A 26930-nucleotide genomic window follows, 5' to 3' on the forward strand; every position below is an offset into this window, starting at 1 on the left:
GCTTGGTAAGGCAATTTTATGAAAATTTACATGATGATGTTGGAAAGCCATCTTTCAATCCACAAGAATTTCTCCAGATCTTGGAAAGGCATTTTATGAAAATTCCTATGGTTACATTGGAAAGCCAGAACAAGAAACAAGTGTTGGGGCTGTTCTGGCCAATATGAAAGATGGACCTTCAAGCTCAGCTGGTGAGGCTGGAAACAGAAGCATTTGGGATATAATCTTGAAGTTCGACATCCCGGAGAGAATCAAAATTTTCAGATGGCGAATTGCAACAAATACCTTGGCGGCCAAGAGGAACAAATTAAGGTGCACTATTGTGCATGACAGTGTTTGTGACATATGTGGGAATGGAGATGAAGATGAGTTCCATGCTATAATCTCATGCACAAAAATCATCGCGCTCAGGTTTGGAATGAGAAAGAAGTGGCGTCTGCCCGAGGACGACAACTCTGCAGTAAAAGATTCAGCCCCCTCGAGCTGGGGTCAGTCGCTGCGTCAAATGTGCTCGCTATAATCAAGAAGCGCTGCTTGTTTGTTTAATCACAAGTTCAGATTCAGAACCGGCCATGTAACTAAAATAACTTTGTTAGGACCCCAGCGCACATGATGGTGCCTCGAGCCTTGTAATGAAGACAAGAAAAACGCCAACTTGACACAAAGCTTGTAGCTGGAATGGATTCACATTACTAATCCAGGCGCCCTTATCAGCTGCTAGCTAGACTCACATCTGCCATTGGCACCACCACCTCCACATCACAGTGAGAAAGTAGAACCATGGAGGCGACGGGGGTGAGCTTGGGGAAGGCCGCGCTGGGCAGCGCACTGGGCTATGCCACGTCCAAGGCGGCGGAGGAAATCGTGCTGCAGCATGGTGTCGAGCGCGATGTGCACTTCATCAGGGATGAGCTGCAGATGATGCAGTCGTTCTTGATGACGGCTGATGAGGAGCAAAGCGAGAACAAGGTGCTCACCACCTCGGTAAGACAGATCGGTGCCCTGGCCTACAAAGTGGAGGACAACCTCATGGATTTTGGCCTTCACTCGGAGAAAAAGCCATTTTTGGGGTGTATCCCCCGCAGCCCATGTGATCGACGCCGCATCGCCAAGGAGGTGAAGGAGCTTAGGGCCGAGGTGGAGGACGTGAGCAACCGGAACCTGCGCTATCGCCTCATCAAGGAGAGCTCAGGCTCCAAGCCAACTATGGGAGAGGAGCAGGCCAGCATTGCCGCTGCGGCAATGTTTGGCATCAACGAAGCAAGGCTTACCGCCTTGGAGCATGAAAAATCATCAGAGGTGGACCTCCACCAGCTGATTATCGGCAATGATGTGGACCTTAGGGTGATCGCCATGTGGGGAACCAGTGGTGATCTCGGGAAGACGTCCGCCATAAAGGAGCTTTATGATGACCCAAAGGTATTGAAAAGGTTTGAGTTCCGTGCTTGGATTAGGTTGATGCATCCTTTCAATCCCCAAGAGTTCCTTCAGAGCTTGGTAAGAGAATTTTATGAAAATTGCCATGATGACATTGGAAAGCCATTTTTCAATCCACAAGAGTTCCTCCGGAGCTTGGTAAGGCAACTCTATGAGAATTCCCCTGATGAGGTTGAAAAGCCAGAACAAGAAACAAGTGTTGGGGCTGTTCTGGCCAAGATGGAGAAGATGGATCAAAGTGATTTAGTCTGTGTGTTTAATGCACAGTTGTGTAACAATAGCTACCTGGTTGTCATAAATGACATGTGCACGATAGAAGAGTGGCATTGCATTCAGAAGCACTTTCCGGACAACAAGAAACAAAGTAGAATCATCGTTTCCACACAGCAAGTTGAAATTGCAAGCCTGTGCACAGAAAAACCATACCAAGTTTCGGAGTTTAAGCAGTTATCATGTGATCAAACTATTTATTTGTTCCACAAAAAGCTATATCTTTTTCTTCTCTTTGTTTGTGTTATATATTTGTTTCCTTTTTATGGATGATTGATTCTTCTTCTCATTTCGTGTTTAATTGCAGAATTCAGAGGAGCAGGTCATCCTGGGCAATGCTAGTTTGGAAATGTTTGACAATGACGAAGCAAGGTTTGCTGGCATGGAGAATGAGAAACTGAAGGTGGGACTCTGTCAGCTGATAGAAATTAAGACCTTGAATTACATGTTTATGGGCTATATTTGTTTCGTATAATGCTTGATAGTTTATCCCTTCTTTCCTCACATGCACACAAACATAAATTTTACCAAGTCAAATTTGGTACCCCATCTGTGTATTAGCTAATCCTGATGCTCAAAGATATCTAACGAACTTTAAAATTTGTGGGAAATAAACTGAGACATGTCGAGACATACCTCTCATCAGAACTTATGCTAATTGAAAACATGCACTTGAAAATCCTCAAATATTTAAGAAGACATGCTATATGTGAAAATGTGTAGAGCAGAATCTCATAGATCTGTTTTTTGTTCAGGCTATGCATGAATCATGTTTTGCCGACCCCATTTCTGACTCAAATAATGTGACTGCTACTAAGAAAAACGCATCAATGCTCACTAATGAAATACAGGAGGATGACCAAGAAGCTAAGAATGGAGGCGAGGAAACTGCTAGAAAGAAGTTTGATCACATCAGTACACTAACACTGGTTGATGAAGTGCTCAATGGTCGAGAAACAGAGAAATCTATTGTTATCAAATTAGTTGGCCAACCAGATAACGATCAAGGACGTATGGTGATCTCAGTTTGGGGAATGGGGGGTCTTGGAAAAACCACTCTTGTCCGAAGCATCTATCAAAGCCAGCAGCTTGGTGGCTGGAAGCGTGCTTGGGCCACTGTGTTGCGTCCTTTTAATCCTGAAGTACTCCTTAGAGATTTGGCTTTGCGGCTTCAGAATACTATTCAAGAAAATTCTGCTGGAGCAACAACAACTGGAGCACAGAAGAAAATTATATCAGAGATGAAACTTCAAGAGTTGAAGCAGGAGCTACCTCGGTTACTAAAATTAAATAATTGCCTTCTTGTTCTTGATGATATATCATCAACTTTTGAATGGGATTTGGTGAAATCGTGTTTGAAATAATGCTAGAAGGATCATAGTTACCACAAGAGAAAAAAATATTGCCAAACATTGTTCAAGAGAATACATGTTCCATCTTAAAGGTCTGACAGATGATGCTGCACTTGACCTCTTCATAAGGAAGGTATTTTTGCAACTAGTGCCCTTCCTCTTTCATAAATGGTTTGTTCCACGTTATATTAGCCTTGCCTCACGTAAGATTACATTTCTAAGCTTGACATTTCTCTCACTTCAGGATTTATAGAGTTATAAAGGACGATGTTTCTTTGAAAATAAATGTTTAAACTTTAATAGTCTTGTACATACAACATATTTGATCTGGGAAAATATTAGACCTGAACCACCTTGCTGAATTTTTGGGAATGCCTGTGATGGGTGGGTGACTGTGCCTGCAGTCTTGGGCTTCACGAGCAGAGCCTCCTGACGTGTAGTGTGTTGGAGCCTTCGTGGGGTGGTGGGCCAGTGATTGCAATGGATGGCATATTTGTAGATATTATTGAGAGTCTGCTGGTGGTGGTGCAGTATATTTGGTGAGCCCCGACTGGCTTCTCGTGACATGAGAGCGGATCGTGGAGGAACTTGTGCAATGTCCTCCTGCCGATGTGGCTCAATCATGCCGTATTTGGCCTACTTGATGGGAGGAGGATACACCTCGTGTGTCTGTCTTCTCTCAAGTTGGGATTACCCATTTTTGCCCTTCTTTGCAGAGCTTGATTCTCTTTCCATGCAACATCGGTTTCGCCTGGTTTATGTCAAACCGGCTGTGTGTGCAGAAGGCATTAAGGCTGTTGTTGGTTTGGTGAAGTGTCGGTTGCAGCGAGCGCCTAACAATTGTCAGCTGTTAGTGTTGGTTGTAATGGCAGCCTATGCTTGTAATTTATTCTTTTCTATCAATGCAACAAGACGCAAGGCTTTTGCACTTTATTGGGAAAAAAATACATAAAAAACTGCAGGTTGTGTCCTGTGCAAACAAATTTGAAGAGTCAAAGTAGCAATTTTTTGTCCTCATTTTTTTCGCCGCATCAGCCTGGTCCAGTGGTAGTCTCTCCACTTGTGTGCTGGAGGTACTGGGTTTGAATCTGCCTCCTTGCAGAACTATTGTGCAAGGGTAATGCCGCCTAGAAATTCCCTTCCCCAGACCCCACCTTGTGTGGGAGCTTTCAGCACTGGGTACACCCATTTAATTTTTTTCGCTGCATTCTTCAGAAATGCAACAAAGACTTTTGCTGGGACTGTAATCAGGCGTGTCCTCGGAGCAATCAACTCACATTCTTTCTTGCCCCAGGCAACACTGATGTAAATGCTTTGCCTCCTCAAGTTAGTTGCAACATCAGATATTCTCACCATACTTGAGGAGGATGGTTTTTTGTATAATGGAAGTGGGTGAAGTAGCTAAATTACTTAGTTAGGAGTGAGTATTTTAATTGCTGGTATTGTTTGAAGTGAAATTTTTCATGAAAATAAAAATGCCTTCCTTTTGCCTTTAGTGAGAATTGTCGCAGTCGTGCTCCTAGGTGCCCTTTGAATAGTATCTAGGACTACAATGTTTAGTGTAAACCGAAGATACAAGGAAATTCCAATGCTTAGCAAATTTTCCATATGTAGAGAGTTTCAAATTCACATCCCTTCTACGTAATACGCTAATAGTAACAAAATAGGTATTCCAACAAAAATGCTAAGTCCAAGGAGGAGAGTAATTTTCATAGTAAACTTGCCCTTAGCGTCAGGGCTTCAGCTTCTGGAAGCCATAGTTCAAGTCTTCAAGATAGGACAAGCAAGCTCATATTATTTCATGTTCTTAAATTAGCAATGGTGATTCTTAATCCAAATAGTTAACTTTGTCAATACTATTGCAGGTATTTAAGGACAATGTTAGAAAAATTGTTTTAGCCCCAGCTATGATGGAGCAAGCAAGACTTACCCTGAAGAAATGTGCAGGACTTCCCCTTGCAATATCTACTATCGGTGGATTCCTGGCCACTAAGCCAAGAACTGCTACTGAATGGAGGAAGATGAATGATCAAATTAGTACTGAATTAGAGATAAATCCTGAACTTAGGACAATAAGGATAATACTTCTGAGGAGCTACAATTCTCTGCCATACCATCTCAAGTATGCTTTTTTATACCTGTCTATATTTCCAGAAGACTACAGAATAAAGTGGGGTCGCTTGGTGAGGCGGTGGATTGCAGAGGGTTACTCAAGGGATATGCACGGCATGACTGCATTTGAAGTTTGTCGGAGGTACTTTGATGAGCTCTTGGATAGGAGTATGATACTGCCAGGGGAAGGGATAGAACAGTACAGTCAGAAAATCAATTCATGCCAACTTCATGATATGATCCGTGAAATATGCATCTCAAAGGCTAGAGAGGAAAACCTTGTTTTCACGCTAGAGGAAGGTTGCTGTTTGAGTGACACACACGGTGCAATACGACATCTTGTCATAAGCAGCAACTGAAGAAGGGATAAAGATGTGTTGGAGAGCATGCTAGACTTGTCACATGTACGGTCATTGACTGTGTTCGGAAAGTGGAGATCATTTTTCATCGCTGACAATATGAGGTTCCTCCGAGTGCTTGACTTAGAAGACACGTCAGAGTTAGAAGATCATCATCTTGTTCAAATTGGGCAGCTCCATCACCTCAAGTACCTTTCTCTTCGAGGGTGCCGGGAAATTTCATGCCTGCCTAATTCTTTGTGGAATTTGAGGCACCTTGAAACACTTGATGTTAGAGGTACAGGTATATATGAGTTGCCAACGACAATCACCAATCTTCGGAAGCTACAACACCTTCGTGGAGAATGTCTTTTCTTGAGACCACAAGTTCTAGATGCTTGTTTGAACAAGTATGATATATTCAATCTATGCCGGTTCTCTAAGGAGCGTCCAGAAAATATTGTACTTCCTAGAGGGATTGGTAAACTGAAGGCCCTTCGCACACTAGGTGTTATTGCTGTTTTTCGTGGTAATGGAAAGGCCACTCTAAGAGAGCTCAGAGAGCTTACTCAGCTGTGTAAGCTTAGAGTGGATGGTGTCAGCGGCGAAAGCAGTAAGGTGTTCTGGTCTGCCATTGCTGGTCACAGTCAACTTCAATCTCTATCAGTTAAATTAAAGGACATGTACGATGAGAGGGATCAGTTAGATGGCTGTTTGGGTGAGGGTTTGTTGCCACCAAGCAACCTGGAGAGCCTCACTCTGTTTGGTAGGCTAGTCAATGTAACAGAATGGATCCATAAGCTTCAGAATCTGTCCAAGTTGGTGCTATTATTTAGCAGATTGGAGCAAGATGATGCCATTCAAGCCATTGGGTTTCTACCAAATCTTGCAGTTCTACGCCTGGATGATTTTTCGTTCATGGGGACAGAGCTCCATTTCAAGAGTTCATCTTTCCCAAATCTCATGGTGTTGCAGCTCTATTGGTTAGACAACCTCCAGTCGGTGCTGTTTGACAAAGACACAATGCCTATGCTCGAGCTGGTTGAAGTTGCTGGGTGCAGAGCGCTGGATGCATTCTGCGGGTTGGCAGCCCTCACAAGCCTCAAGGAAATTCGGTTGGGTAGTGATCATCTCAGTGAAACATTGAAAGAATCGGTGCAGAGTGAGGTAGCGGAGTATATGAAGCACGTCAGAGTATCTATAGATTCCATCTGAGACCAAAGATTGGTGTGTGTACTTGGTCTTGTAATTGTTCCTCTAGTACTCCCTCCGTCCGGAAATACTTGTCATTAAAATGGATAAAAGGAGATGTATCTAGACGTATTTTAGTTCTAGATACATCTCTTTTTCTTCATTTTGATGACAAGTATTTTCGGACGGAGGGAGTACTAAGTAGGTACCGCGATGTCAGGGTATCTGTAGATTCCATCTGAAACCAAAGATTCAGTTTCACTTTGCGTTTCTTTGATCATTTGATCGAATAGGCATTTCTTTGTTTTTGGCTGCTGCTGCAGTTGTGTATTTGCTTTGTTTGAAGTCGGGTCATTAACCACCTGCCGGTGAAAAAAGGAGAGCAGGAACAGACAAGGAACACTGAAGAAGGCCAACCATTCCTTCAACCAGGAATAGGGCAAGGCAAGCTGCTTCTTCAGATTTAGAAGGTTATATACATAGGAAACTGAACGTAGCCATATATTCTACTCCCTCCGTTCGGAATTACTTGTCTCGGAAATGGATGTATCTAGAACTAAAATACGTCTAGATACATCCATTTCTGTGACAAGTAATTCCGAACGGAGGGAGTAGTATAGTTATTGTATTCTACTCCCTCCGTATATTTTGATACAGAAGGAGTAGTTACTATACAGTCGGGATGGATGGTGTTTACTTTCCTTTTTGATACTGAGGGAGTAGACGTCTTTACTTTCCTTTTTGTCCATTCTTCTTCGAGCGAAGAGGCATTGCAGAACTACTAATTGAAGTTTTTTTGTTAATATAAAAAACACAAACTGGGCTATATGCATGTCACTCGGCTGAAACGGCAGGGCAGTAATGCATAAGAAAACCACATCCTCTGTTTTGTAGTAGAGCATCGAGTGTGATGCATTCCAGCTAGTCGGAAGCCAGAACAAGCACTTGCTCTGCTCATATGGATAATACAGAGCTGAGCACTTCCTATGCTGTCCTCCTGTACATTCAATGAAATCACAAGCTACTGACAGGACAGGTGCCCTCTAGTTCCTTTGTTGTGGTAGAACATCGAATGTTAATATGGATAAGACATGAACTGAAAATCTCTGTCCTGAAAAAAGTAGCACTGGTACTGCACATTCAGGGACAGCCATGATAGAGCAGCTTCAAGACTGCTTCCTTTGCTGGCTCAATAGATGCTACACCAATACTTCACGGTGTAACAGTACCTGCAGTGCACAGTGACCATAACCCACACAAGTTTCAGCAAATGTTTATTAACCACACAATTCCCGAACTTGTTCATGAACCTTAACTCGAAGCATTTCAATGAGAGACAAGAGCATCAAAGACAAAGTCAGTGTTTGAACAAGCGGTCGAGGCTCAAAGTTCCAACCCACCATGCTCTTTCCAAATTAATCACGCCACATTCTCTGGCTGTCGTGGTGTCATGAAATCAATAGAATCTACTCCCTCCGTTCCCAAATACTTGTCTTTCTAGGCATTTCAAATGGACTCAACATACGGATGTATGTAGACATATTTTAAAGTGTAGATTCACTCATTTTGTGCCGTATGTAGTCACTTGTTGAAATCTCTAGAAAGACAAGTATTTAGGAACGGAGGGAGTATTTGAAACTTCAGTTTCTGAGCAAGTACATATATATCATCCTCGCAAACTTGTTTCCTTTCTTCTAAAGAAATTTAACATCCTGACAGCTACAGAAAATTGTAAGGCCGAGGTAATACAGATTACAATACAGTTACAAAATTTCTAATTGGGTCCTTGAAATCGGGTCATTGCCAGGAGGAACATTTGACTGAGCCTTTGAACATCACAGCGCTTATTACTTGACTCTTTGTAGTACATCCTCTTATTTCCCTTAGCAATAGCATGCTAAGGAGGAAGAGGGTGAACTACGCACAAATGACAGGCAACGCACTGTGAGGAGCACAACCCCTGAGAGAAAAAAGCAGAGGTTTGAGGCATCATCAGCAACTTAGCCATAGGAAGGAAGTGAATTAATTACTTATTCCTGATAAGGCATCAAGGAATTGGGCATGTTGATCCATTGGAAAAAGATACATACGTGTATGCTTGTTCTCCACAATGGATTTAATTCCACAACTCGGTATTCCTCTGGTGGCAACTCCCAGGTTTACAAATCTGCTGTCACTTTGTGTTTCCCTTTTCCTTCGGTCAAGTAGGCGTTTTTTATTTCTGCAATTCACGGAATCTAGCATGTCATCGATTCGAATACTAAATGGCAATTCGAAGTTTAGCGGTCTCCAGTTGTTGATTTCCTTTTCAGTAGCATCGAATATAGAATACACACAAAACGAAGCTGAAACGGACTGGTTGGCTGGTTGTCTGGTAATGGTATTCCTCTGGTTGGTTGGTTTTTGTTCGGCTAACTGAACTGAAACCAAATACAGAGTCCATTTATTGAGGGCATCAGTAGAAACAATGACAGAGTCCATTTGTTCGAGGAGAGGCAGATGCATAGGTGCTGTGCAGTCACTGAAGCACTGAAGTAGTTTAGAAATCTGTGAGCTGAAGTTCATCCTATTTATTTTTCCTTTTTCTTCTAATTAATGTGTTTTGTTCATAAAAACACAAAGTGAGTTATGCATGTCACCGGCCGAATACAGCAGGACTGTAATGCAGTAGAGGTATCACCTTTTTGCTGTGCTGTTAGCTCGGGGTTCATCCTGTACATTCGTTCGTTGTGGTATTAATGAAACTTCTGTACATCCGTTCGTTGTGCTATTAATGGAGCTAGAAGCGGTCTGCGCTCCTTGCCGGGCTGCTTGGAGGCCACTCTTTTCCTCGCTGGTTTCGATTGGAATTGTTTCCTATTAGATTTTGTCGTATTAGTGGGTGTGGTTGCCGGCAACACTCACATGTGTTATCAAGTGAAGCAAAAAAAGCAGTGCTCCTCCTTATGGCTATGGTACACATGTATAAGTTACTGACTAACAAACCTATGAGAGCATTATATATTCCTTTATTCCAACAGAGTTTTTTAAAGGTTCAAATAGAATATTAAACATTAGTTTTGTTTATTAAACATTGCATTGTAGTGTGCTTGGCAGATAGCTTTTTATTACGGTAGAGTCAGAAGCCTATGGAGGATCATCATTGGTGGACGTCATTAACATGTATCGGATTTGGAAGTCGCACCCGATAGATTAATGGCGACCTGTCATGATGGCTGTCATGTGTCAGTTATCCTTGACGAAAATATTTTAATGACGCACCATTTTTTGTCATGGAAGGGTACACTTCCTTGATTAAAAAGTGATTATTGACATGGAACACATCTACGAAAGCACACATATGATTATCTTGATTTTGTCATAAAATTATCACAAATGTGCATGGATGACAGAAAACTTGACCTATTATGACAAACGTGCATCATTATGGATGTGTCTTTTTTTCATAATGATGAGCCAATAGTGTGAATCAAATAAGAACAACTCAATATGAAAGGTGACGATTAGTTTAGTTAGCCTACAAGTATCTCTTCGATAGACGTTCGACAAAGTTGTACTGGAAGCTATGTTAATTAACTAGAAGCTCTTGTATACATAGAAGAAACCAAGCTTCTAGACAAGCATATCAAATGAACAAATTGTATGTATAAATAATTGAATCGATGACATGAAAAACCAAATTTCCAGATAAGCATATCAAAATAAACAAATTGTATGTATAAATAATTGAATCGATGACATGTTATACTCGTCGGTAATCAATGTTATTCAATGCCAAGTATGGATCATGCACTTATTGAGAATTTGTTACCAAACCTATCTTTCAACACATTTACAAATAGTCCAGTTTATACTCTAGAAGATTCCATACATAACTTTACTTAATACTAAAATATACACGAACAAATGCACATAGACACAAATATATACATATGAACTATATACTTTATGCAAATGTAAAAAACTAACTCAAAGATAATTTTTGTTACATACACAATTTAAATTTAGCGATGCACATTACAAATGATAAAATATAACATTTCAATTAATAATTAACAACATAGTTATGTGGCTCCAATAAAAAACATGGTTATGTGGTTAACTATGTCAACTATATGATAGAAATTATACTCGTTAATATTGTAATACAATAGAAATAAATTTAAATAAGTATAAATGTTTGGTATAAAAGAAACTTTAATTTGCCCTGGAACAATGAAAAATAATAGGAATTTGACAATAAGTTAACTGTGTTTGAGATGTCTTCTGTGCATTATATACGGACAATTAGGAAGAAGCTGAGTGGTTGTAGTGTGGACAAACGCACGAGGAGACAAAAGGACAGTACTGGTGTTTCCCGGGTGTGCATAGTTCGAGGCATTTAAGAAAGATTGTGAGAATTCGAGGCGTCGGTTACTTAGTTTGACCGTTTGACCAGTGTGCATATGTTATAAAAGGTACCTACTCATGGAACAATCCACGTTTGTACTCGTCCACAACTCTCCAGAGACAGGCACCTCTTCCTTCTTGCTCCATGGCCGGTAAAAAAGGTTTTGGGTCTTCAAGTAACCAGGCAGCAAGGACCAAAGCCGCGGAAAGAAGAGAGAGGTGCCGCCGGTACGCGATAGCGGCGGCAGGGATACCTTACCCTGTTGCCCAGGTATCGAGCGATCTCTCGGGTGGAGGTGTTTACTCTCACAAACGCATTCGCCATGGAGACAATCTCGGCAAGATGGCAATACAGAATTCCTTAGCCAGCGATGACGTGCTCGATGAACTAATTAAGCAGAAGGAGTTCCTCGCTCGCTTGGAAAAGTTGATGCAGAAGAGCAATGCCTCGGTGGACAAGTCCACTAGTCTCATATTTCGAACTGTGTGTGATAATGAGAAGCTTGCCAACAAGCTCGACCAGAAGGGTCAGGAGGCCGCCCGCTGGAAGAAACTATATGAGGACAGTAGTGCATTGGTGTAGAAGTGAAACCTCTCCGTCGTATCTACTTTTACAAACACTTTTGCCCTTGTTTTGGACTCTAACTTGTATGATTTGAATGGAACTAACCCGGACTGGCGCTGTTTTCAGCAGAATTGCCATGGTGTTGTTTTATGTGCAGAAAATAAAAGTTCTCGGAATGACCTGAAACTCCACGGAACACCTTAGAAAAAACAATAAAAAATCCTCGCCAAAGATGAAGACCAGGGGGCCCACACCCTGCTCACGAGGGTGGGGGGAGCGCCCTCCCCTCTGGGCGCGCCCCCCTACCTCGTGGGCCCCCTGGTGGCCTTCTGATGCCAACTCCAACTCCAACTCCAGCTCTATATATTAGCTTTCGGGGAGAAAAAAATCAGAGAGAAGAAATCATCGCGTTTTACGATACGGAGCCGCCGCCAAGCCCTAATCTCTCTCGGGAGGGCTGATCTGGAGTCCGTTCGGGGCTCCGGAGAGGGGGATTCATCGCCGTCGTCATCATTAACCATCCTCCATCACCAATTTTATGATGCTCACCGCCGTGTGTGAGTAATTGCATCGTAGGCTTGCTGGACGGTGATGGGTTGGATGAGATTTATCATGTAATCGAGTTAGTTTTGTTAGGGTTTGATCCATAGTATCCATTATGTTCGGAGATTGAGGTTGCTATGACTTTACTATGCTTAATGCTTGTCACTAGGGTCCGAGTGCCATGATTTCAGATCTGAACCTATTATGTTTTCATGAATATATGTGTGTTCTTGATCCTATCTTGCAAGTCTATAGTCACCTACTATGTGTTATGATCCGGCAACCCCGAAGTGACAATAATCGGGACCACTCCCGGTGATGACCATAGTTTGAGGAGTTCATGTATTCACTATGTGCTAATTCTTTGTTCCGGTTCTCTATTAAAAGGAGGCCTTAATATCCCTTAGTTTCCAATAGGACCCCGCTGCCATGGGAGGGTAGGACAAAAGATGTCATGCAAGTTCTTTTCCATAAGCACGTATGACTATATACGGAATACATGCCTACATTACATTGATGAACTGGAGCTAGTTCTGTGTCACCTATGTTATGACTGTTACATGACGAACCGCATCCGGCATAATTATCCATCACTAATCCGGTCCCTACGAGTTTTCCATATACTGGTTCTCGCTTATTTACTTTTCCGTTTCTACTGTTACAATCACTAAAAAATACCAAAAACATTACTTTTGATGTCTTTACTTTTGTTACCAACCACTACTATCATATTACCTTGCTGCTAAACACTTTGCTGCAGATACTAAGTTTCCAGGTGTGTTGAATTGACAACTCAGCTGCTAATACTTGAGAATATTCACTAGTGCAGAACCGGGCAATGGCACCGGTTCGTAAGGCCCTTTAGTGCCGGTTCCATAACCGGCACTAAAGTGTGGTCACTAAAGGCCCCCCCTTTAGTACCGGTTCAGCACGAACCGGTGCTAAAGGGCAACCACGTGGCACGAGCCAGCTCCGGGGGCCTGGAGCCCTTTAGTACCGGTTGGTAAGACCAACCGGTACTATAAGGTTTGGGGGGTTTTTAGTTTTATGATTTCTTTTTCATTTAATTTTGTGTTTTCATTTTAATTCTTTTTCGTTTGCTAGTATTTTACGATACGACACATTGTACACGTTATGCATATATATATATATATATATATATATATATATATATATATATATATATATATATATATAATTTCTAGTAGAACCAATCATGCATATATATATCATCAATGTCTCACAAACCACCATATTAATTAAGTCACACATACACACATGTATAGCTATATACAATTTCTCCTACATATGCATGTTGCCTTCGGAGCCAGTGGCATTAGCCTAATTGGTGCCTTCGGAGCACGATGACAATTGGAAGTGGTTTTCATGGGGGCGGTAGCGGTAGCACGATGACAATTGGTGCCTTCTCCCTTCGGATTTATGACCTGGTCGAGCAAAAATCCTGCTATTTCCTCTTGAAGTGCTTCTACGCGCTCCGTTTCTAGGAGCTTCTCCCGCACCTCTTTGAACTGTTAAGAAGGAGATCAATATGCATGTGTATTAGTTGTGTGACTAGATATCGATAATGGTGTAAAAATTGTGAATAGTGTTCTGACAAGCGTACCCATTCCTGTCTTTGAGATCTGCTCCTTTCGGACGCCATCATGCGAATGTTCTCGCAAACGCAGAATGCACACAGATCAGTCCCCTGCGCCTGCTTCAGGGCCTTTACGAGAATGGAATTTGATTGGATAATAATTAATCAAGCATGATAATTAAAGAGATGGTAGCTAGCTAGCTAGCTAGTACTACTTAATTACTTACCTTGGGTTGAAACCATTTAAGTTTTTTTTTTCCATTCGCCTTCCGTGACGCTGATGAACCTTGCCCAAGCCCTGCCCGCCGACAAAGAAAATGAATAAAGGAGTTATTAAATAGTTCATATCATGAAATGACAAACTAAATAGGCCGAGATATATAGTTAATAATGATTGAAATTACCTGTTGACTATCCCAAACAAGATGTTATAGTCAGTTTTTTCCTTGAGTAGTGTGTCCAGTACTTCAACTATTCCGGCGTCAACTTTAATGATACACAAGACCCAGTGAAATCTGCATGCACACACGTTTGCATGTCTTAATTAAGCGGGCATATGTAAGCAAAAACATGTAGCTAGCTAGTAGGCAAAAACAGAGAATTTGTAGTACAAGACAGTGTGACTCACTGGAAGTTGTAAGGAAGTAGTATATCTTCATTGTATTTGAGGCGCTTCAAGAACTCTAGCATGTTGTCCTCTACGTTCTTTTGATGATGTGGATTTATTAGCCATGTGTATTCATTAACGGTGTTTGGGTCAATGAACCCAATGCCAAAGCGTCCACCTTTTCTTATTTCATACATCTTCATCCTGCATAATACCACAGAAAAGAATATAGTGAGGATAATTACAGGTAATGATTGATCAAAAGGATCACTACAGCTAGCTTGAGACTTAAATTACAGAAAGAAATCACTTACAGACAATAGCAACTGACGATAGATTTGTCGAGTGCGTCTTGATTGTATAACTGAAACAGTTCAGAATACTCAACGGACAGAGCTTTCTCATGGAAGTAATGCTCCTCCTTGACATTCACCATGAGGGACAATCGATCTGAAATCTTGGTAATGTTCATGTACCATTGATGCAATTCATACATTCTCGTTGGGAGGTTCTTGACCTTGTCTGGCTCGACCAAAGGTTGGCCCCGGACATATTTCCGTTTTATTTCATCCTCTCTAAGCAAAGGCATGGGCTCGATCTCGAGGAGTTGTCCAACAGTGATGTTGAGAACTTTAGCCTGCATTATATGCTCCTCCGTTATTACCACATTGCCCACCTCGGGAACGTGCACTGTTTGCCCACAATAATATTGGGCGCGCGTACTGTCACGTGTTGTTGGCACAACAAGTGAGGGGATCGATTGCGCCGCCTGTTCTCCCAGTTGGGGAATGGTTTTCCCGCATTTATTGACAGCTGCTTCTTGTTTGCTCGATCCCGATGTAGACGTGCTCGCCTCCCTTTGTAGATGTGCTCGATTTAACTTCCTGATGTGGCGCTCATAGTCTGTGTCAACAGGCTTGGGAGCTGGTGGTTGAGCCATACGAATGAAGTGGTCAATCGTTTCCTCAGGCACTTTCTCCCTTGGCGGCGGTGGCGGTTTCGGTGCAAAATGGGCTTCCACCTCGGCCTTCGATATGGCTGCGATTTCCTCCTCGGACCTGTCATAAGCCCTCTGCTGAAGAGGCGTGTGGCTTGGACCATATTTATATCGCTTGCCTCCGCCTGTACTTCCTGTACTACCTCGACTCGTACCGCTACGCACCATAGCTGCGGGGGGTCTCTTCTGCGATTGCTGAGGCGGCGGAGACGGCTGACGGGGCTGAGTTGGACGAGGAGGAGTGGCCTGAAGCTGTGCCGGACTTGGAGGAGGAGTGGCCTGAGGTTGTGCCGGACTTGGAGGAGGAGTGGACGTCTGACGCTGTGGCGGACTTGGAGGAGGAGGAGTGGCCTAACACTTTGCCGGACTTGGAGGAGGAGTGGCCTGACACTTTGCCAGACTTGGTGGACTTGCAGGAGCGGGAGTCTGCTGAGTCGGTGGCGGACTTCGACGAGGAGTCGGCTGACGCGGTGTCGGTGGCCTTCGAAAGATGATGCAATCCTTTTTCCATAAAATGATACGATGTTTGGCCTCTCCGAGAAAGCGCTCGCCGTCACCTCCAGGAATGTCAAGCTGTAGCTCCGAATATGGTGGGTCCACCACCTCATCAACCAAGACACGAGCATAGCCCGCTGGAATCGGGTTGCAATGGAAGGTTGCCTCGAGGGGATTTGTAAAAGCAACGCCATCCGCCACCTTCATGGATATGTTCTTCATTTTGACGTGTAGCTCGTGGTTAGTGTTCTCCGTGATGTCATCCACGGGGTATCTACCCAGCATCGCGTCATCCGGGACGGAACCCATGCTGCTTCTCGGCATGGATGGGCCGGTGCTATCCAATGCTGGATCATCCGCTAGCTGCTTCAGCTGCTGAGACCCCCTTTGCTGGGTAAGTGAGTCGATCTGCTCCTGCTGCCGCTGGAATTTGACTGCCAATTCCGCTTGACTTGCTTCTAGGCCTTGAAGGCATTCATAGTCCCGCTTCCTCTGCTCCTCCTCCATCTTCCTCTTCTTCTCCTCCGCAATCTTCTTTCTCGCACGGGTTCTGTAGTCGGTGTTCCATGCTGAAAACCCCTCATACCACGGAATAGCACCCTTGCCTCGTGTTCTTCCCGGGTGTTCAGGATTTCCCAGGGCACGTGTAAGCTCGTCGTTCTCTCTGTTGGGCTGGAACACCCCCAATTGTGCCTCTTCTAATGCAACAAGTATCGCATCGTCGGCTCCCTTAAGACTTGCCCTCGTCGAAACATTGCCTGTCTCCGGGTCCAACTCCCCCCCATGCGCATAGAACCAAGTCCTGACCCTGGGGGGCCAGCTCTTAGTAACTGGAGTGACACCTGCATCCTCCATCTCTTTCTCAGACTTATCCCACTTAGGCATTGCCACCGCATAGCCACCTGGTTCTCTAGTGTTCCCTAGCTAATTCCGAATCCTTGAATTTCATGAAATCGTCCCAATGAGCACGTTGGTTCTCTAGTGTTCCCTCGAATACTGGAGTCTTCCTTCCTCCCTTGACGTACTTGTTCCATTCACGATTCTTGTGGTTCTTGAATGCAACCGCCATCTTCCTAAGAGCAGCGTCCTTGACTTTCTGCACATCTGCTTCTGTGAAATGATCTGGTAGGGTGAAATGTTCCATGAGAATATCCCAAAGCAGATCTTTTTGATTCTTGTCGACAAAAGTAACATCTGGACGTGGCTTTGCTGGCTCTCTCATTCTTGAAGTTTGATCGGGAGTTGGTCCTTCACAAGAACTCCGCACTGACGAACGAACTTGTCCGCAATCTTCTTAGGCGCTAATGGTTCGCCAGTAGGGCTGCATGCCTCGATATTGTACTTTATGCCCTGCTTCAACTTTTTGTTCGGGCCTCGTTTCGTCCTTTTGCCTGAAGATTTGCTCGATCCGGATGGCTGAAAGAACAAAGATCGATTCGTTAATATATCTTCAAGTCATTTAAAACATGTGATGATCACCAGATGCCTGCTTATATAAATATATATACCTCACCGATCTTTGTTGTTTCAGAATCAACATGTTCTTCGTCATCGTCATAATCGTAGTTCATGACTTCATCAATTCGGTCGTCGCGATTGAATATCATATCACCCTCTCCGGTGTTGTTTAGAAATTCAGAGCCGTCATAATCTTCTTCATTCTGATCATCATCTGGCCCGCGTATCATGTCGAACATGGTCTGTTCTCCCTCTCTGTCGGTATTGTCTGCCATAGCTTTTATTTAACTAATCCAAAAGAAATATAAAACAATTTAGTATTCAAATTACATCGTTTCGAATAATAGATATAATCTCGAATACATCGTCTAGAATAATAGATATAATCTCGAATACATCGTCTCGAATAATATATAATATTGAATAGTACATCACTGGCTAGGTAGCTAATAAAGATTGAATACTACAGAAGAATCTAGGACACTCGCGGTTCCTGCGGCGCGGGCGGTGGACACCCAAAGAGAAGGAACCCTCACAGGATCATAGCTGAAGTGAGATCCCCGAAGAAACTGCCAGGTATTGGAGAACCTGCCGCCCTCTAACGCAACCATGTAGCGATGGACGTTCTCGTCCTCCTCTCTGACACGGCGACGTACCACCTCCGGCGGGGCCGGGTCCCTCCGCACCGAAACTGGCCCACGCGAACGCCACCAAACGAGATCAGGGTCGACGACGGGACCCGGAGCCGGGTTCCTCATCAAGCGGCGCACCCCTCCAGGCAGCACCTCCCAGTGCCAGCCCGGCGGAGCCCAGTCCCGGACATGGGTCAGCTGGACGTCGTCGCGGACGGGTCGACGGCGAGGATGCGGGCCGGGCATCGTCGAGAACAAAAACTAGCTATATGCCCGCAAAAAGTAACATTTTTTTAATGATTGGATTTTGATAACTAAAATTTCTAACATTTCTATATAACACTAATTATGCTATCATTGCATATGTCAAAAATCTATATACTATTTCATACTAATTAAGCATCTAACACTAGAAACAGAAAACACAACTTCTATACATCCATTAAAAAACTGAAAAACAACATTATATAAAAAATTTCCATACTAATTAAACACTAATTATATCCATCTAACATGCATTCATACATATATAATAGTGAAAAAATAATAATCTAAATAATCTAAACTAATTAAACATACAAAATATGTATATACTAATATATACATGCATTAATTCATACATATGTACGTGTGTGTGTGTGTGTGTTCATCATGCATGCTTGTGTGTGTGTGTGTATGGGCTCGGGGAGGGGCGGCGCCCATGGTGGCCACCGGGGGCGAGGGAGAGGGGTTAGAGGGGGAGAGCTCACACCGGGGCGACGGCGACGGCGAGGCGACGGCGACGACGCGACGGGGACGGAGGCGAGGCGACGGGGGCAGCGACGCGGGGATGGCGCGACGGGGACGGGCCCGGGGGCGGCGACGGCGATGGAGACGAGGGCAACGACGGGGACGGGGGCGGCGACGGGGATGGGGGCGGCGACAGAGACGAGGGCGGCGACGGGGACGGGGGCGGCGACGGCGACGGAGACGACGGAAACAGAGGAACAAACAGAGGGAAAATGAAATTTTCGTACCTGTTGTATATATAGAAGACAGCTTTAGTACCGGTTGGAGCCACCAACCGGTACTAAAGGCCTGTTTTGGCCAGGCCAAGCGGCGGGAAGCGACCCCCTTTAGTACCGGGTGGTGGCACAAACCGGTACTAAAGGCCCCCCCCTTTAGTACCGGTTTGCGCCACGACCCAGTACTAAAGAGGGTGCGCTGGCGCAGGTGCGGTGCGACAAGTTTAGTCCCACCTCGCTAGTCGAGGGGCTACCGCACTGGTTTATAAGCCCCAGTGCGGTAGCTCTCTCGAGCTCCTCTCCTAACCAGACCTACTAGGCCTACCTGTCCTCTTCGCCCAGTGGGCCTATTGGGCCTTTGCGGGCCTGCATCCTGGCCCAACAAAAGGTTGTGTCGCTAGTCGTATGCAGGCCGCTTTGGCCTAGTAGGCGGGCTATTTTTTTCTTAATTTTTTTCCTTTATTTATTTTTGTTTTATTTATTTTTGAGTTGTTTTTTGCTGTATTTAGAGTTACTTTGTGAATATTTTTGCTTTAAGTACAAAAAATTACAAACTTTCTGTTAGTGCCAGTAGATTTCAAATTTGAATAGTTTAAATTTTGAATTATTTGAAATTTGTGTCAATCACTAGTTTGTGAATAACTTAACTTTGAAAAAAGTTTTTTCAGTGATTATTTTTTCTTATGTTTAATATTAGTGTGTTTTATCATTATATTCAATTTAGTAATGCTTAGGTTATTTAAAAGATGAAATGCCTTTGTAACAGTTCAGTTTTCGTCGGAAACCCTGATACTTCGAAAGAGATTGTCCATTTTGTACACTAAGTGCATCCAGTTTTTGCCGTAACCATCTCTACTTTCTTGCACATGCTATTTGTATGAAATTATGATACCATGCCAAGTTTCAACCTTTTTTGAGTTCATTTGAAATGCTTTTCAATTTCAGGGTCATTTAGCTAGAAAAAAAATCAGTAAATGCATGAAAAGAATTTGTTTGCACATAAAATTTCTTCGCGTTTCAAATGCCAAAACACATAACTACCCTAACTATTACAGACATTCCCTCCTGGGTGTGAAACACAGAAGAAAGTGATGATAGTGAAGCCGATCACATCCCAGATCTTTGGGTGTGAAACTTTTTCTTCGCGTGTGTCCCTTTTGCGCCGTAACCATGGAAAATCTTCATCATTTAACGGGATGCTCGGGTCAATATTCACTGTGAATGGAGCAATTTCATCAAACTTTTCATAATCTTCTGACTTGTCTGTCTTGTCATCCACTCCCATGATGTTTCTCTTCCCAGAAAGAACCATGTGCCGCTTTGGCTCATCGTATGATGCATTCGCTTCCTTATCTTTTCTTTTTCTTGGCTTGGTAGACATGTCCTTCACATAGAAAACCTGTGCCACATTATTGGCTAGGACGAATGGTTCATCTGCATACGCAAGATTGTTGAGATCCACTGTTGTCATTCCGTACTGCGGGTCCTCCGTTACCCCGCCTCGTGTCATATTGACCCATTTGCACCGAAACAAAGGGACCTTTAAACCACGTCGATAGTCAAGTTCCCATATGTCTTGTATATAACCATAATATGTTTCCTTTCCCATCTTGGTTTCTGCATCAAAGCGGACACCACTGTTTTGGTTGGTGCTCTTCTTATCTTGGGCGATCATGTAAAATGTATTACCATTTATCTCGTACCCTTTGAAAGTCATTATATTCGAAGATGGTAACTGGGACAGCAAGTACAGGTCATCTTCAATAGAGGTGTCATGCATGGTATGTGTCTGCAACCAGCTGGCGAAACTCCTGGTTGTTCACGTGTAATCCAGTCATCAGACCGCTCCGGGTGTTTGGAGCGTAGCAAATTCTTGTGTTCATCCATATACGGAGCCACCAAGGTGGAATTCTGTAGAACTGTGTAGTGTGCTTCAGTGAGAGAATGTCCATCCATACATATTATTTGTTCCCCTCCTAGCGTGCCTTTTCCATCCAGTCTGCCCTTATGCCGCGATTCAGGAACACCAATCGGCTTAAGGTCAGGAATAAAGTCAATACAAAACTCAATGACCTCCTCATTTTGATGGCCCTTGGAGATGCTTCCTTCTGGCCTAGCACGGTTATGAACATATTTCTTTAAGACTCCCATGAACCTCTCAAAGGGGAACATATTGTGTAGAAATACAGGACCCAAAACGTTAATCTCTTCGCATAGGTGAACTAGGACGTGCGTCATGATGTTGAAGAAGGATGGTGGGAACACCAACTCGAAACTGACAAGACATTGCACCAAATCATTCTGTAACCTTGGTATGATTTCTGGATCGATTACCTTCTGAGAGATTGCATTCACTACAAAAAATATGTCAACTAGTGACCTTCTGTCAGTGACCCTGGAAGAATTGGTCATAGATCTATGACCATTTCAGACCAATTGGTCAAAAGCTGTTCGGGGGGCTCCAAACCCTAAACAATAACAACCATTTTGGTCATAAAGGTCGCAATTTCCTTACACGAAATGGTCATAAAGCAAATAGCATAGGTCCGCTGCCTTATTTCTAGCTGATCATGACCAATATAGATGGTCATAACCTTGTAAATTGTGGTGGGTTGCTATGACTAGGCACCACCTCATCAGTTTTGCCTATGTGTCATGTCCATGTGGCAGTTTTTGCCCTAGGTTGTGAAGCAACCTATATTTCTATCATTCCCAAAATTCCCAAAAAAATCTCATAAATTCTTTGGGTCACATCTTCATCAAATATGTAAAAAACCTTCCTTGCGTAGTTCAAAAATAATTCAAATATATTCATTTTCCTATTCTGTTCAGACAAACACTTTGTGAAGGAAGTACCACTTTGGCATGTCCAAACGGTATCCATTTTCTACAGTGCTTTCCTCTACCCAAATAACCATCCTCCACCAAATGCCAGCTCAATCCATTCATTATTTTGAGCCCGGCTTCAACATTCGTATTTATGTCCAGTGTGGTACTTTTCAAAGCAAGTACCACCTAGGCTCCTCTTTTTGAGCTGAAAAATTGTGAAGACGGTCTTCTTAGTAATTGACCATCCTCAGCCAAAACTCACACCCATTAGCCATGTGCATTTCCCGTACCGCTAATCAAACACTTGGCTGCTTATTCATGTTTGAGCATCGACCGGTCTCCTCGTGAGAATGTTATGTTGTGATTTTCTTCCTAGCACCTACCTGGGGAGTGCCCAACCCACTAGACATGCCTAGGCAGCCCAGAACACATGGCAACGCCACAGTCACGCGGTGACCATGCGACGGGCATGCGAGTTTACGCGCTCTAGAGTTGGGGCCCTCGGCCACTGTCCAAACCTCGATGTATTGCCACCAAACCATGTATTTATGATTAAATAGGTACTTATGTAACTAGAAATGATTTTTGGAAAAAATAAATGGCAAACTATGAGGCAGCTGCAGTTCAAATTTGACCCGCTTCCATCTGAATCGGCGGGAATTTGTCTTTGTCACCAGAGGTGGATCAAAACTTTTTTCACCCAACCATTTTGTCAATTGTGCATTAAATATGGCCTACTATTTTATAAAATTGATTTGGTCCAATTTTGCAACAAATATATGGTAGGTCCTTAATAAAAAAAACTCATTTCAGGCACTCGGAAAATGGAAAATGAATTTTCTATGCAATGAAAGTGAAAACTCCCTTAGGCGACATTGTTTTTAATTCCAATATGCACCCTTGTGCATAATATGAGATCATTTTAACAAACTATGCCATGAATGTGGCCATAAGATTGATCATTTGGCTTGCAAGCCATGAATCTTCACGCATGATAGCTCATTTCTGAGAACACTTTTTTAAAATAATTTCCATATTAGAAGTTTATTATTTTTCCTGTAAACTTGGTCATATATAATTACACAATGCGAAGGTTTTCCAATTTTTTGATTTTTTTTGAATTTTGTATGCCCGTTTCAAAATGCGGTCAAAATGACGGGAATGACCGTTCCTATCTAGTGGTGGAATCTTGGAATTTTTTTGGTGTTTCTATGATTAAATAGATACTTATGTACCTATAAATGATTTTTTGAAAAAATAAAGAGCAAACTATGAGGTAGCTGCAGTTCAAATTTGACCCGCTTCCAACAGAATCAGCGGACATTTGTCTTTTTCACCAGAGGTGGATCAAAACTTTTTACACCCAACTATTTGGTCAATTATGCATTAAATATGGCCTAGTATTTTATAAAAATGATTTGGTGCAATTTTGCAATAATTACTTGGTAGGTTCTTCATAAAAAATATCATTTGGCTCTTTTGTGCAATGAAAGTGAAAACTCCCTTAGGCAACATTGTTTGGAATTCCAATATGCACCATTGTGCACAATATGAGATCATTTTAACAAACTATGTCATGAATGTGCCCATAAGATTGATCATTTGGCTTGAAAGCCATGAATCTTCACGCATGATAGCTCATTTTTGAGAACACTTTTTAAAAATAATTTCCGTATTACAAGTTTATTATTTTTACTGGAAAACTTGGTCATATATAATGACACAATGCGAAGGTTTTCCAATTTTTTGATTTTTTCTAATGTTTTATGCCTGTTTCAAAATGCGGTCAAAACGGCGGGAATGACCGTTCCTATCTAGTGGTTGAATCTTGAATTTTTTTTGGTGTTTCTTTGATTAAATAGATACTTATGTACCTATAAATGATTTTTTGAAAAAATAAAGAGCAAACTATGAGGTAGCTGCAGTTCAAATTTGACCCGCTTCCAACTGAATCGGCAGAAATTTGTCTTTTTCACCAGAGGTGGATCAAAACTTTTTACACCTAACTATTTGGTCAATTATGCATTAAATATGGCCTAGTATGTTAGAAAAATGATTTGGTGCAATTTTGCAATAATTATTTGGTAGGTTCTTCACAAAAAAACATCATTTGGGGCACTCAAAAAATGGAAAATGGCTCTTTTGTGCAATGAAAGTGAAACCTCCCTTAGGAAAGATTGTTTGGAATTCCAATATGCACCATTTTGCACAGTATGAGATCATTTGAACAAACTATGTCATGAATGTGGCCATAAGATTGATCATTTGACTTGAAAGCCATGAATCTTCACGCATGATAGCTCATTTCTGAGAACACTTTTTAAAAATAATTTCCGTATTACAAGTTTATTATTTTTACTGGAAACTTGGTCATATATAATGACACAATGCGAAGGTTTTCCAATTTTTTGATTTTTTCTAATGTTTTATGCCTGTTTCAAAATGCGGTCAAAACGGCGGGAATGACCGTTCCTATCTAGTGGTTGAATCTTGAATTTTTTTTGGTGTTTCTCTGATTAAATAGATACTTATGTACCTATAAATGATTTTTTGAAAAAATAAAGAGCAAACTATGAGGTAGCTGCAGTTCAAATTTGACCCGCTTCCAACTGAATCGGCAGAAATTTGTCTTTTTCACCAGAGGTGGATCAAAACTTTTTACACCCAACTATTTGGTCAATTATGCATTAAATATGACCTAGCATGTTAGAAAAATGATTTGGTTCAATTTGGCAATAATTATTTGGTAGGTTCTTCACAAAAAACATCATTTGGGGCACTCAAAAAATGGAAAATGGCTCTTTTGTGCAATGAAAGTGAAACCTCCCTTAGGCAACATTGTTTGGAATTCCAATATGCACCATTTTGCACAGTATGAGATCATTTGAACAAACTATGTCATGAATGTGCCCATAAGATTGATCATTTGACTTGAAAGCCATGAATCTTCACGCATGATAGCTCATTTCTGAGAACACTTTTTAAAAATAATTTCCGTATTACAAGTTTATTATTTTTATTGGAAACTTGGTCATATATAATGACACAATGCGAAGGTTTTCCATTTTTTTGATTTTTTTTAAATTTTTTATGCCCGTTTCAAAATGCGGTCAAAACGACGGGAATGACCGTTCCTATCTAGTGGTTGAATCTTGAATTTTTTTGGTGTTTCTCGGATTAAACAGATACTTATGTACCTATAAATGAGTTTTTGAAAAAATAAAGAGCAAACTATGAGGTAGCTGCAGTTCAAATTTGACCCGCTTCCATCTGAATCGGCAGAAATTTGTCTTTTTCACCAGAGGTGGAACAAAACTTTTTACACCCAACTATTTGGTCAATTATGCATTAAATATGGCCTAGTATTTTAGAAAAATGATTTGGTGCAATTTTGCAATAATTATTTGGTAGGTTCTTCACAAAAAAACATCATTTGGGGCACTCAAAAAATGGAAAATGGCTCTTTTGTGCAATGAAAGTGAAAACTCCCTTAGGCAACATTGTTTGGAATTCCAATATGCACCATTGTGCACAGTATGAGATCATTTGAATAAACTATGTCATGAATGTGGCCATAAGATTGATCATTTGGCTTGAAAGCCATGAATCTTCACGCATGATAGCTCATTTCTGAGAACACTTTTTAAAAATAATTTCCGTATTACAAATTATTATTTTTCCTGGAAACTTGGTCATATATAATGACACAATGCGAAGGTTTTCCAATTTTTTGATTTTTTTTGAATTTTTTATGCCCGTTTCAAAATGCGGTCAAAACGGCGGTAATGACTGTTCCTATCTAGTGGTTGAATCTTGAATTTTTTTGGTGTTTATCTGATTAAATAGATACTTATGTACCTATAAATTATTTTTTTGAAAAAATAAAGAGCAAACTATGAGGTAGCTGCAGTTCAAATTTGACCCGCTTCCAGCTGAATCGGCGGAAATTTGTCTTTTTCACCAGAGGTGGATCAAAACATTTTACCCCCAACTATTTGGTCAATTATGCATTAAATATGGCCTAGTATTTTAGAAAAATGATTTGGTGCAATTTGGCAATAATTATTTGGTAGGTTCTTCACAAAAAAACATCATTTGGCGCACTTAAAAAATGGAAAATGGCTCTTTTGTGCAATGAAAATGAAAACTCCCTTAGGCAACATTGTTTGGAATTCCAATATGCACAATTGTGCACAATATGAGATCATTTGAACAAACTATGTCATGAATGTGGCCATAAGATTGATAATTTGGCTTGAAAGCCATGAATCTTCACGCATGATAGCTCATTTCTGAGAACACTTTTTAAAAATAATTTCCATATTACAAGTTTATTATTTTTACTGGAAACTTGGTCATATATAATGACACAATGCGAAGGTTTTCCATTTTTTTGATTTTTTTTAAATTTTTATGCCCGTTTCAAAATGCGGTCAAAACGACGGGAATGACCGTACCTATCTAGTGGTTGAATCTTGAATTTTTTTGGTGTTTCTCTGATTAAACAGATACTTATGTACCTATAAATGAGTTTTTGAAAAAATAAAGAGCAAACTATGAGGTAGCTGCAGTTGAAATTTGACCCGCTTCCATCTAAATCGGCAGAAATTTGTCTTTTTCACCAGAGGTGGAACAAAACTTTTTACACCCAACTATTTGGTCAATTATGCATTAAATATGGCCTAGTATTTTAGAAAAATGATTTGGTGCAATTTTGCAATAATTATTTGGTAGGTTCTTCACAAAAAACATCATTTGGGGCACTCAAAAAATGGAAAATGGCTCTTTTGTGCAATGAAAGTGAAAACTCCCTTAGGCAACATTGTTTGGAATTCCAATATGCACCCTTGTGCACAATATGAGATCATTTGAACAAACTATGCCATGAATGTGGCCATAAGGTTGATCATTTGGCTTGAAAGCATGAATCTTCACGCATGATAGCTCATTTCTAAGAACACTTTTTGAAAATAATTCCGTATTAGAAGTTTATTATTTTTCCTGGAAACTTGGTCATATATAATGACACAATGCAAAGGTTTTCCAATTTTTTGATTTTTTTGAAGTTTTTATGCCCGTTTCAAAATGCGGTCAAAACGGCGGGAATGACCGTT

At 41.7% G+C, this 26930-nt stretch overlaps 1 pseudogene; it reads left to right on the top strand.

The window, feature by feature from the left end:
• The first annotated feature begins 710 nt into the window (after window positions 1-710).
• Window positions 711-6724, top strand: LOC119320587 (annotated as a pseudogene).
• Window positions 6725-26930: the final 20206 nt, after the last annotated feature.

The sequence above is a fragment of the Triticum dicoccoides genome, chromosome 6B (genome assembly GCF_002162155.2).
Source record: "Triticum dicoccoides isolate Atlit2015 ecotype Zavitan chromosome 6B, WEW_v2.0, whole genome shotgun sequence".
Lineage (NCBI taxonomy): Eukaryota > Viridiplantae > Streptophyta > Magnoliopsida > Poales > Poaceae > Triticum > Triticum dicoccoides.